Source organism: Apus apus, chromosome 7, assembly GCF_020740795.1.
Source record: "Apus apus isolate bApuApu2 chromosome 7, bApuApu2.pri.cur, whole genome shotgun sequence".
Classification (NCBI taxonomy): Eukaryota; Metazoa; Chordata; class Aves; order Apodiformes; family Apodidae; genus Apus; species Apus apus.
The window spans coordinates 1,654,762-1,667,709 of record NC_067288.1 but is presented as its reverse complement, the minus strand read 5'-3'; positions in this window follow the sequence as shown (position 1 = coordinate 1,667,709).

Sequence of the window (12,948 nt, the reverse complement as noted above, 5' to 3'; positions counted from 1 at the left end):
AATGGAGTTGCTGTGCCTTTGGGTTTTATGCAAATGTCACCTTGTTTCCCACCATGAGATCCAGGAATTGTCTCTGAATTAGATCCCATATCTAATCTATACCTTTGTTACTGTGTCCTGGCACCAGGAGGTAAACATTAGAAAGCAGAGCTGTAACCATGCTGCTTAAGCAATATTTGGTGCAGCAGCTTCTGCTTGGTTCATAAAAATGTAGCTTGATAATTTGGACACCTGTTAGTCATTATAGCTGTAAGACTTCAAATTCTGAATGTCAGGTAACAACCAACTTAAAGCCCAAAAGAGAAACCAAAGTTTTATCAGGGAAATAATATGACTGTTGCTTGAGTGTTCTGTGCATCCAAAGGTCACTCAATATACAGAGAAACCAGCTCTAACCACTAAACCAAAAGCTTTAGTGGTACCAGTGCACAGTTTATTTGAGGTTTCTTGCCCTAAAGCAAGATCCTATTGCCTGGCAATTTCTGAAAGCTGTTTTGTTAGCTAAAGATAGTTTGAAATGCTGCAGAACAAACTCAGAATCAGTGGAATTAAATGTCTTTGTTTAGCACCAGGCACTGAAACCTTTTAATATTTTATTTTGCAAGAAATAGTAAGTCTTCTGTGTCCAGATGGACTTTTTAATTGAAGGTGTGCAAGAATAGTCTCTCAATTATGCCTTCTACAGTACAGCCTATTCTAAAATACATTTTAGATATTGCATTCTAGTATTTATTAATCTACAAAGAAGATCCATTCCCAGCTCCTTCAGTTACTGAGGCTGTGCAAGAAGAGCTGCACTATGTATGTTGCAGCGTGGTGAAGAACAGAAGGGGTTGGTTGGATGCTGAGTGTTGCACTTTCCCTGTCTCTTCTCTCTGGTTTACTTGGAAGTGAATTGTCATCAAGGCAGACTGCCTTCCCACGGGCAGTGTGTCCCTGCTCAGACTTCTTGGTGTCGTTGTACAATGTGGGCAGGGGAGAGCTGGCCCTGGGACCTCGGCTGGAAAGAGTCCACAGCCTCTGTCCCATTGGTACTTCAGGAGCACCCTCACATAGAATCATAGAATCATAGAATCCTAGGGGTTGGAAGGGACCTCGAAAGATCATCTAGTCCAACCCCCCTGCCAGAGCAGGGTCACCTAGAGTACATCACACAGGAAGGCGTCCAGGCGGGTTTTGAATGTCTCCAGTGAAGGAGACTCCACAACCTCTCTGGGCAGCCTGTCCCAGTGCTCTGTCACTCTTACAGTAAAAAAATTTTTCCTGATATTCATCTTAAACCTCCTATGCTCCAACTTGTATCCATTACTCCTTGTCCTATCACTGGTCTTCACTGAAAAAAGCTTAACTCCATCGTCTTGACACTCACCCTTTACGTATTTGTAAACATTGATGAGGTCCCCCCTCAGTCTCCTTTTCTCCAAACTAAAGAGACCCAGCTCCCTCAGCCTTTCCTCATCAGGGAGATGTTCCACTCCCTTAATCATCCTTGTGGCTCTGCGCTGGACTCTTTCAAGCACTTCACATCACCCTGCAGGAGGGAGATTAGAGCTTGATTCCCCCTTGGAGCTCTGGGGGTGAAAACACCACTTAGAAAAAAGTGGTGTCTTCATTAGGCAGGGGAGTAGGGAACAACTGAAGTTCTTAAATATTGTGTTAGTGGTCTCCACATTTCTTGGGACTGTGCTGTCTGCCCGTGCTGAGGAGGTTACAGTCATGGGAGAAAGGAGGTTTCCCTAGTTTCTTACTGTCCTTGCTGCCAGCAGGTGCAGGCCATGGAGAACAGCAGTTAGGGCAGCCTTTTGTCTGTGCTGGTGAGTGCGTATGATCTTCCTCACCAGTCTGTGTACGTTTCTCCTGGACATGAGACATGTTTTCATCTTTCCCCATTTACACTGTCCCTTGGAAAAAACTGTCTCAAATAGTTTAAGCTATTACAGGAAAGTGTCTTTCGAGAAATAAGAATTGAAAATCAAATAAAACTGGTGTAGTTAGACTGAAAAAAAAGCTTATAAAACACAAGATAACAGGGTTTATTTTTGCCCCTCTGTTCTGTCAAGACCCTCCTCAGACCCATCAGATGGAGCTCTTTCCTGGAGGGTCCACATGAAGCCACAAGACAGCTCCTAAATGCTGTATTTCTCTGCTGACATGCATTTATTGTGTTTTTGACAAGTGCACTTAGAAACACATTACCAAGAATGAAATATGCAGAAATAAAACTGCAACTGCAAAAACTAGGAACTGAAGTGACTGAAATAAGCATTTCAAAAAGACTGCAGAGAAGCTCTGATCAGAAGGCCATTCACAACCCCTGCATACTACCACTGGTGTTATTAACCAGGAATACATTTTATCTTGGCATTCGTGAAGTGTAATAGAAACAATCTGCTGCATTACTTTCCCATGAATAATTGTATTGTACACACATGACGTTTATATTTGAAGTTATTAAACTGTGAAGAACTTGAAAATCTTTACAACAGCTCAGGAATTCTGGACAAATAGAGTATGTGTATTTTACAGACACTCGAAATGCACTGTAGGCAGCAATTAAACCATGTTCCCTAGATTTAAGAAAAAAACCAAACCAAACAAAAACCAACCTAAAAACCCCCAGAAGTTTAGTAGCAGTAGTGACTTTTTTAGAATGTAAAATCCTTTTTGTAACTGTTAGAAATGAATTGTAGTGTTGATTTTGCATTTTAGTGTTAGAAATGTAGTGTTTGGTTTGGTTCACATATATATATATATACTTTAGTGTTAGGAATATAATTGTTTGTTTGAGATAAGTGAGATATCTACACATTCCAATGACACCTGGAGTGGTTTATGGGCCAAGAAACTGAGGGACTTAATTGGGCTCCATCTGGGGGATCTGAACATGGAGAAGGATTTATGGCCCAAGATAAGGCCGAACAAAGCTATTTCTATGTTGCTCTTCAGGGCAGGATGACACCAGGAGATTGTTAATTGGGAAGACAGCCAAGGGGGCAAGAAAGGTCAAAATTTTACCTTAAAAGGTAAAAAGTAAACTGCTAGAATGGAATGTGTAAACAGGGGCGGGAAACTTATAGGATAATTTGAAGCGTCGGAGAGGCTGTAAACCCTGGAGTACCCAGCCAGTGGGGAAACAGGGGAGGGAACTTTGCGTTGGGAATAGGGAATATAAACCGTTATTCACCTGGCTATGGGTGTGCCTACTTGCTTAGGTCACCCATTCTTGCAAGGATGTAAATAAACTGTGCTTCACTGAAGGATCCGTGTGGGCCTGCTCATTGGCGCTACAAACGTTTCTCACATAACTGTTAAAGTTCACTTCCTTTTAGACAAAATGTAGCTGACAGACGTGTAAGGGACATTTTCCATCTCTGCTAATCTTCGAGCCTCGGAGAGGAGAGGTCTCGGAGTATTTACCTGACTGGATTCTGAAAGTCATGGAAATGATCACATTTATTAGTGGGTGCAGACAGAGGTTGAAGGAAGTCGTGCAGAGCTTTGCCAGTGCACCTATGGGCTTAAGCAACAGTCCTGCCAGTCTAGTCCCTACGTTTGTTTTGGACATGACAATATACATGACACCGAATCAATGGGTTGAGAAAACTTCATAATGGAAATTCAGAGCACAAATAGGAGAAATGTGGAAGTTGCTGTAACTGCTTCTGGTCTGTCTACAGCCTCTCGTGCTCTCTTGTGCTGAAGTAGCAACTGGCACTGGGGACAATCCCATTGCCTGTATAAAAAGCAATGGTCAGATCCAAAGTTGGCTGGAAGTGAAGGGAAGAAGCCCCTTGATCTCCTTGAGCTTCAGTTCAGGCCAGTAATGAGTTGTTGTTTGTGTTTAACTGTAATCAACATTATTTCTGCTACCTTTCTACGTAACAGACAAACAAACCTTTTGCTTTTAGCCTCTTAGACCCAGAACTTCAAAATAGTAGGTCAATCTAGCTTTAGTAGGCAACCACATAGAAAGAGTGGAGCAGTTAATTAGGAATTTGTATTTTTAAGCACAGCCATGATCATTTTCTTACAGAAACTCAGAAACTTTTCTTGTTTCTAGGCCAGCAGCTGTAGTTTCAGGAACAATTAGTTCTCCCAGCTCAGCTAATGTTAGTTATTCAGGATGTAAGCCTAAAAAAAATCCACCGGGGTTCTTCAGAAAGGGCTTGTCATCAAGTTATTCAAAGTAAGGAAAATATGCAGTTAACTCTTTTGGCCCAGAGACAAACCACAGGCAATGACCAAAGTGTCACTTGATGCTCTACTGAGTTAGAGTAGAATGGGCTCACTTGTCTCATATGCCCCTGTGGTTTGGCTTCAAACCAAGTTTCTCTCTTGCAAGTTAGGCTTTATGAGAGGAGCTGTGACATGGCACTGGCAAAGCTCATTTGAGACCGAGGTCTTGAACTACTGACAGCAACCATTGCTGTGCTCTGGTGGGATCCAGTGACCAGAGGAGAATTTCCACTGCTGATTACAACTGGTTTAATCACCACGCTGCTAGTACCTGGGGGCTTTGCCATGCTTCTCTAACCATATGGGTCCAGATGGGACCTCATTTTACACCCACTGGAGCTGCAGACAACCTTGTTGGCTTCAGGAGGTGTTTTGCAAGGTAAAGCCAAAAAGCCTGCAAGGGCTGTGCAGACCTGCTGCAGCTCTGGGTATTTGTGTGGACAATTAGGTTTTCTCCAGTCTCGGCAAATGAGCTTGAAATCTTGCCCACATAAATCAGTTTATAACTTCTCAGATAACTCCTGCTTGTAGTTATTCTGGAAACATTGTATGAACAGAGCTGGTTGAGGCTACCAGGACGGGAGTTCAGTTCTGGTCAGAGGCAGGAGCTGGCGGATCGTGCAGAGAAGCAGGAGCAGTGGAGGAAGGAGCTGGCTGACAGCTCTGAGCTGTCAGAGGAGTTTGGCTCCTGCTGGCCCAGCATCTCAGTGAGTGGGTATGGGTGAAGACTCAATGGTGAGTTGGACAACTAAGCAAATTTTCATTCACCTGGGGCTTTATATGGCAAGCCAGGTCCATTGTTTTAGATTTTACTAAGGAAATGACATATCCTTCCTCCCTGAATCCTTTCTACAGGCTCTCTGAGCATGCAGTGTGAGCACCCTTATCTCTGGAGTGGCAAAAAGAAAGAAAAAAACCCCTTTCTCGTACTAACAGCTTTTACAATGACATATTTAGTCACTGAACACAGGGCATGATACCGTTCTTTCTTTTCTATCCTACTCTGTCCAAACATCTGTGTTTTGTGAAAAGAATGTGAGATCCTTCTACAGTTGTACAGTTTAACCCAGTAGAGATGCTGGGTGGTGTTTGCAGTGCATAAGGATCTGAGAGTGTGAAATTATGCAGGCCAGAAAGAGACGTGTGTGCAGGGACACCTGTGCCTCATGGTCTCCAGCTTTTACAGCCAAGGGCTGTACCTCCCTCTGGCTGTTTTTATTCAAGCAGAATTGAGCTTGCTTCTTGTAGTGCCCAAATAAGAGAAAACCTGAGTCACAGTTCTAAGTGGCAAAGATATGCTTGTAGTTGGAGGGACTGGAGTTGGCAAATACAGAGCCTTGCAAGAAACAGTACATTTGAACTTTTTAGACTAAAGCAATTCAATTATCAACAAGGGAAATGAAATGAGTTCCTAATAACAGGGATGATTGCTAAGGTTGCTCAGGTGATCCCAGGGCATCAGGCTGTGTGCCTGGGGCTACTGCTGCATTCAGGATGATGCTGGCAGCACCTGAACCCAACACTCATCTCACAGTTCCTCTCTGTGGAGCATGGGTTGGGTCCTCAACTGGCTCTACCTTCCTCAGCAACTGAGCAGCAGCTGTGATCAGCTGTGATCACTTGGGCTGACTCTGGAGGTTGTGTTGTTTCCATCTGGGATGCAGAGCTCCCAGCACTGCTGGTTCATATCTTGGGCACCATTTAACTCTCTGCATAGGTCTACATTTAAAATCCATTCAGGGAAGGAGACAGATGATCTTATCTGGGGCAGTGAGTGCTCTTGGGAACACCCGAGTTCTTTTGGTTAATCAAGAAATTACCTCAAAGCAGATGTTTTATTTGGAAAAATTCAGACCCACCATGAGTCTAATGAAACAACGGAGGCCTGAAAACAGGGTTGCAATGGAAACTGCCAGGAACCTGCCATGATGAACGAGGAATTAGGCTGAGTGTGTAATGTGTGCATGCATATAACAACTACCTTTTGTAAGGGGAAGCCTTTTTTATACTCCTTTCCTATGAAAGGCTTTTTATTCTTGCTATGAAAAAAAGCTTGAGTCCACGCTTATTTATCTCATCCCTTTAACCCCAAAACATTATCTGCCTAACAAAAGTCTCCCATTTCCCTGTAGAAGGGGCATCAGGCTATAATGAAAAAAATTATGTGAGAAATATTCCAAGTTGTAAGAATGTCTCCATTGTGCCAAGAAGAGTGTGACTGTGGAGAATAAAGGCCATCTTGGTAATAAAACTAGCTCTCCAGCTACTTAGAGGTCTTGGAAAGTTATACTTGGTAACTACTGGAGAGGTGCTAACTTAGAGTCTGGCAGGATTTTAAAGGAAGCTTTGGTCTTTATGGGCTTAAATGTAAAAACTGAAACAGCAGACTAAAATAAGTCACTCAGAAATGGTGAATGTATAAATCGGGAGCCTTTGGTTTCTTCAAATGCCAGAAGAACACACTTCATGTGCCTGACAATATTAAGGGCTGTCTTGCTGTAGAAATTTAAAGGAAGGAGGACATTTGATAATGTGAGGAATATTTAAATCAGTCAAGTCTACATACGCATAAAAGCATATCGAGATCGGAAGTGTGAGCTAATTCTTGTGACACTTTCATGGGGATGAGGATAGATAGTGGGAGAAGTGCCACGTGGTTTTCATCATAGGCTTAGCATGTATAGGCAGGTGCCCAGAGTCTGGACTTAAAACAAAATACATTTTTGACAGGCTTAAAAAGAGCAAAGCGTATAATTAAGGAGAACTAAACATTTGTTTTCTTCTTTTCTTCATTTCTTCTTTGTTATGCAAATGAAACAAACACCTGAACTTACTTGTTGTTTAAAGGAATAGTTTTATTTCATGATTTATGATCAAGGAAGTCTAGATCTCTTGTAGTACAGCTTTCTTAGAACAGACCTGTAGGGCGGCTCTGGTAACTGGAAGGCCTTTCTGCCCACACATGCTAATAGGATGCTGTGCCTTAACTAACTCCTCCTGAGAAATTAAAACCAGAGGCATTCATTTCAAGGCATGAGGGGCTGTCATTGAGCTGAGGGGCTGCAGATCTGCCAGCTGCATTCCAGAGGATAGCTCCTGGTATGAGAGGAATGGGATGTTTTTTGATGTTATCTTATATTTGATTGTCTATCATCGGCTCCAAAACAAGCTTAAGTCTTCGGAGCAAAGTGGCAACAGAGGATTATGATACTTGAAGTAATTTCCTCCTCTTTCGGGTTCTTGTTCTGGTTGTCAGCCAGGAAATACTGCTGCTTGCCTGCAAGGCAGGAGGATGCAGAGCTGTATTTTGCTAGACTAATTCTGTTAGAACAGTGACAAATACCTAATTCATGTCCATGTGTGTTTCACTGAAATTCTGCTTATATTTTAAGGTTGTTTTATAACATCTTGTATTATCTATCATATTTTATTATCTACCTTTATTTAAAATAACAGTAAAAGTCCATACTTTGTAATCAATTTAAAAAACACTTCGTTCCGACTTACCAGTAGAGGGAGGTGGTGTTCTTGAAGCACAACCTCAACTTGCTGCAATTATTTTCGTAACACAGCCTGGTTGCCTAATTGTTTGTAAACTCCATTGAAAATCCTGACTTGGCCTGCGGAATATCTTGAAATCCTTGCAAACACAATCATTGGCAATGATGACATTTTTGGGATACCTTTATAATAGTGCTGCAGGAGTTCTGGAAAAACTCCTGCGCCCAACAGGCAGTGAGTCAGGTGGTGAAAGCAGTAGGTGTGTTGTAATGTGAGCTTATGCCTTTTGTTACGTCTACACATCCAGTTCTGTACGTGTGCCATTTGATGGAAGGCCATAAGTGCAATTTAATGTACACACCTGGGTGTTTCTTGGAGAAGTCAAATGGGTGCCTTGGTGATTCTCTCCCTTGATGCAGGAGGTCTGCATACCTCGGATCTGGTAGGCTCTGCATTCTCTTGTAGTTGCAGGGAAACGATCTTTTTGGAAACCTAACTCCGATGGTCTTGGAGAAATGATTTCAAAAAGGATCTTCAGATGACAACAGTGATATTCTTCCTAAAATCCTGACTCAAAAGTTTCAATTAAAACTCAGAAGCAAAGGTATCTCTGTAAGTAAAGCAGTGGAGCCACACAGAGTGGCATAGGGCTGCTACTGAAGAGGTGGCATTCAGCACCCCCAGGCCAGGTGTAGGGGTCTGCTGCAGAGATGTCCCTGGCTGGACTGCACACCTCTGACTCCCTCTATTAGCAATAAATTAAGGCTGGGCTGTCACTCATGGACTGGAAAAGGAGCTTAAAGTGCTTAGGCAGGCTGGGGACACGTGTGGCCAGTGGAGTTATTTGAATTTTTAGTATGATGGAGGCCATACTGCCTCATGCACCATCTTTAACTTAAGGCCACAAGTCAAGTTTGCATGATTACATGACTCTGGGTAAAAATAGTTCTGATTTGTGGGGAGTTAGCAGGGATTTCAGGTGTGCAGAAGCTGAAAAATTTGAGGATAGGATTTACTGATCTTCATGAAGCTGAACTTGAAAAATTACCTTTATGGCGTGGTTCTTTTGTTTACAGTGCGTGACAGTACTGCCCTAGATTTCATAAGGAAATACATTAGGTTCTTCAGTAGATATTTAATATCTTGAACTCTGATACAGGTTAACAAGAAGCATGTTCCTTAGTAGCTGTTTAGACATGGTGTAGATATTTCTAAACCTGACAACATTTGGACTGCAATTAAAAACAAGAAGGGATTGCAAGTACGGGTTCTTTGTAGTCAAGAGAATGCCAACAAAACCCCTTGCAAATAATAAGGAAAAAGGCAGCTGGTGGTAGAAACTGAGCTATCAAACCTTTTGAAAGAGACTAGCAAAACTTACATAACTTCACAATGGAAAAAAATACTGAAATACTGAGTATTTTTACTTTCAAGGCTATCTCTACAGCAAATAACAGGTGTTTTGTATTTTTCTGGTGTTTCCCTCCCTACAAACATCTGAGGCAGAAAGAGATGCATAATCCCCTGTTAGTGCCAAATAATCTTGAGGTACAGAGGAAGGAGAATAATGGTCTTAAGGAAAGTGAAATTTAGGTCTGTGTTCCTCAACATTTCTGCCACAGATTTCCTATGTGACAAGGAAGTCACACAGCAAGTCATTTAGTCCTTCTCTGCTTTCATCTGTCATTAATACGAAGGGGACCATGGAGCTCAAGGTTAGGAAGTGTACAGATTTTGTAAAGACATTGAATTGAAATGCATTTTACTTTGTGCTCACAAGTGCTTAGTCTATAGTGCAGAGAGTAAAGATTGATAAGGGGATCAAGAGTGCCTTGTCCAGTGGTTACAGGCCCCCTACTTGTGAAAATTCTGTTTCTCCATCCATCATTTTATCTACTCTTTTTTTTTTTTTTTTCCAAGTAAGCATGGAAGTAGCAGAGCAGGTCCTAACTTGGTCCTGCTCTTGATACATTATTGTATTTATAAAGACAGTAAGTCTGCTTCTAAGCCAGAAACAAAACTTTTGGCCCCTGGCTTTTGCTTCTATGTCATGATCACAGGATGACCTGTTTTATGAAACAAATGTTTTATAACCAAAAGCAAAGTGATTTCATCTTGCAGATGAGAGATGATTCAGTGCTATAGCAGGGTGAAACAGTCTCTTGGCTCAGGCACGTGGTTTATTAAACAAACTACTCCAGTTGCTACAGCTACTTAGTGCTTGTGTCTAGCTCTTTTTCACTATTATCTGATATTCTGAAACATGTTGAACTGTGAATCAAACTGACATCTATATATAAGCAAACTTATGTGTAGCAGAGAAAGGAGATTGAAACTTGCAAAACATTATCTTCGAGAGACTTCTGACTTCTTGACAGTTCTTAATACGTGGCATCTCACAAATGCCTGTTTCTTACAACTTTTATATTAAAAGATGTCTATCATCTAGAAATCTTTCCTGGACACATCAAATCACTAACATTCACCTGTCTGCTCAGAGTTGGCTGTAAGGCATGAACTGCCAAAACCCTTAAGAACTCCAGCATTGCTGTGCTCACGATGCAGACTGAGTTGAAAAAGGACGCAGTGACCAGTAAATACTGGATGGTCAAAAATTCAGGCAGACATTGTAGGTGTGAGCAGCTCTAAGTACAGTTCTGGGTCCAGCTTATATCTGTACACTGATAGCTGGAGGGCAGCAGTAGGGAATATAGCCCTTAGCTTGACTTTAGATCCAAACAAACCTTTTGGAAAAGAGGAGATCAGAAAGCTACAGTTTTTTGGAATCTGGGTTACCTAATAAAAGCACTGATTCCTGCAGAGAAGTGATCATGCCAGAATCCCAGGTTTCTTTTATTAACAAAAGCAGGTGGTTTCCAGTCATATGGGTTTGGGAAGAAACTTACTATGTGTGACCACTCTGAAGATTCAGAAGCTCGAAGCCAGGCAAAAGTTCCATACATGCCATTTTGATCCTAAGCCATAGCTTTTGGATTGTTGGAAAGGTAAAGTATCTCACAGGAAGATGTGAATCTCCTGTGACTAAAACACTGAGAGGCCTCGAGATTGTTGGGAATAAAGGCTATCTTCTTCTGTCTGGAGAAAAGCTTTTAACTCTATCAGGCAAAATGCTGTGGTCACAGAGAGGAAGGGCAAGGCGAGCACTAAAAGCATTCTCTCTAGATGTGAGACCAGCTGCACGGCTGAAAAAATACAAGGCACTGCCTGGAAAAATGTCAGTGTTTACTTGATCACTTTGGAGTTTCAACAATCATCATATAATGGAGTTCACATGACAAAATCTGCCCCCAAAAGTAGTGCTGGGTTTTTCATGGTCTTTGCAGATGAATGTGGAGATTTTGCCACGTGTAACTGAAGATTAATCTATCAGTCCTCTCTCTTTTCTGCTCGTTTGTCTTTCCTTGCAGGTCTCTTAGCAGCAGCTCCAGTGAGCTGCCTTGCCTGGTTTCAGACTCCTCAGCATACCTGCTAATTCCTGGTGTAGCATTCCTCTCCTCAGATGGCATTTTAACCCTGTCCTTCCCCAAACCAGCACAGGTTCTGCCTGCACGCTACTTCAAAGCACAGAATTTGAAACTCAGAATGCCATTTTGTGTTTTAGAGCAGTGAATGGCTTTGATAAATATGAAGTTGTACCTCTCACAGGCAGGACTAGGGTGTCTGTATATATAAAATGTAAAGACTGGCTAAGAAAACACACAGTCTGTGAACTGGAGAGATCTTGCTATACAATACATACAGTTCTCACAGAGAGAGCCAAAACCAGATGCCCAAAACAAACAGCAACGATTCCCTCCTTTTCCACAACAATTAATCAAGTTCAAACAAAGAGAAAAGAAGGGATGGGACTTTGAGGAGGAGTGGAAATAAAACCTTTAAATGCATATGGAGTTCCAGTGAAAAAAAAATATTGTCAAATGTCTGTGGACAAAGCAGTTCAGAGTATCTGGGATGCGTGCAGAACTTGCTGACCAGAAAAGAGGTGTCGTGAGAAAGAGCTCTGGCAGTTGCAGCCTGCTGAGAGTGGTCCATGGGATCCCAGGAGGAGAATCTGTTTTGGTAGCAGCAGTTGTAGCATCAGCTTTAAAAACAATCATCTTGATATTCTCCTTCAGACAGGAACTTCAGTTTTCACAGTGGATTCTTGTTTACTGTGGGTGAGGCTGAAACCAGCAGCTCTCTCTTCATTAGCAGCCATTGGACAGTAATCAATTTATCTGCAAATTACAAAATAGGGCAGATTCAGACAATAGCCCAAAGGGTGAAAAGTGCTTGATTTCCTTCCCAGTCTTCTAAACTAGTATATTTTTCCCCCAAAGTTGTATGGTTTTGATATATGAGACAAGAAGATAAGACAAGAGTGAAAGAGTTAAATGATGTAACTATTTACTCCACCTCATCTAATAGTTTACAGCTATCCAGGATAAATATCCAGTTTACAACTATCTAGATGGGTGACACTTTGCTCACAGAGTGGCAATGTATGAGTGTGATGGGAAGGAATTGGACAATCAAGTCCACATCTCTTGAATTCCTCTATGCTACCAAGGTGCATAAACAAAATGTCAAATTCCAGCCCCAAAACAGGCATGAAAAGAACATCAAGGTGATGCTAGAAATGCTCAAATTCAAGATGAAAGCATCAAAGACAGCTGTAGTGCCTGTGGATGCAGAAGGGCTGCTGAGGCTCTGTTGGTGAAGGCGGAAGCCTGCTGTGGCAAAGCTGGGTGTGTGGGGCAGTGGGGGCACCTCAACCCCCGGGGTGTACCCCCACCCAGCTCCCCTTCCCTCCCTGGCCCCCCATCCTGAATCATCTCCAGGTGTTGGTGCTGCAGTGGGCTTTGACAGTGGCATGGGCCTGACCTCACAGTGTTTGTGCTTTGTTATTGTTCTGGCATGCTGTCAAAACTTCACTGTAGAGCGTGTCAGAAGGAACACAGTGATATTTTATTATTTTTTTAATAGATGATTCTTCGGCAAACTGCGAAAATCATTTAATTGGAGAAGAAAAAATAATTGTTCCTCTTGCTGCGGGGCTTTCTTCCTGCAAATTTCAAAGGCCTGCTGTGAATAATAGTGCTAGAGCTTCCAAAGTTCAAGGATATTTTATAGTGGAAAGTGTTAGGCAACCAAAATAAATACCAGTTTCCACTCTTAAGAAATTAAGGTCTTTCTTTATATTGTGCCTTA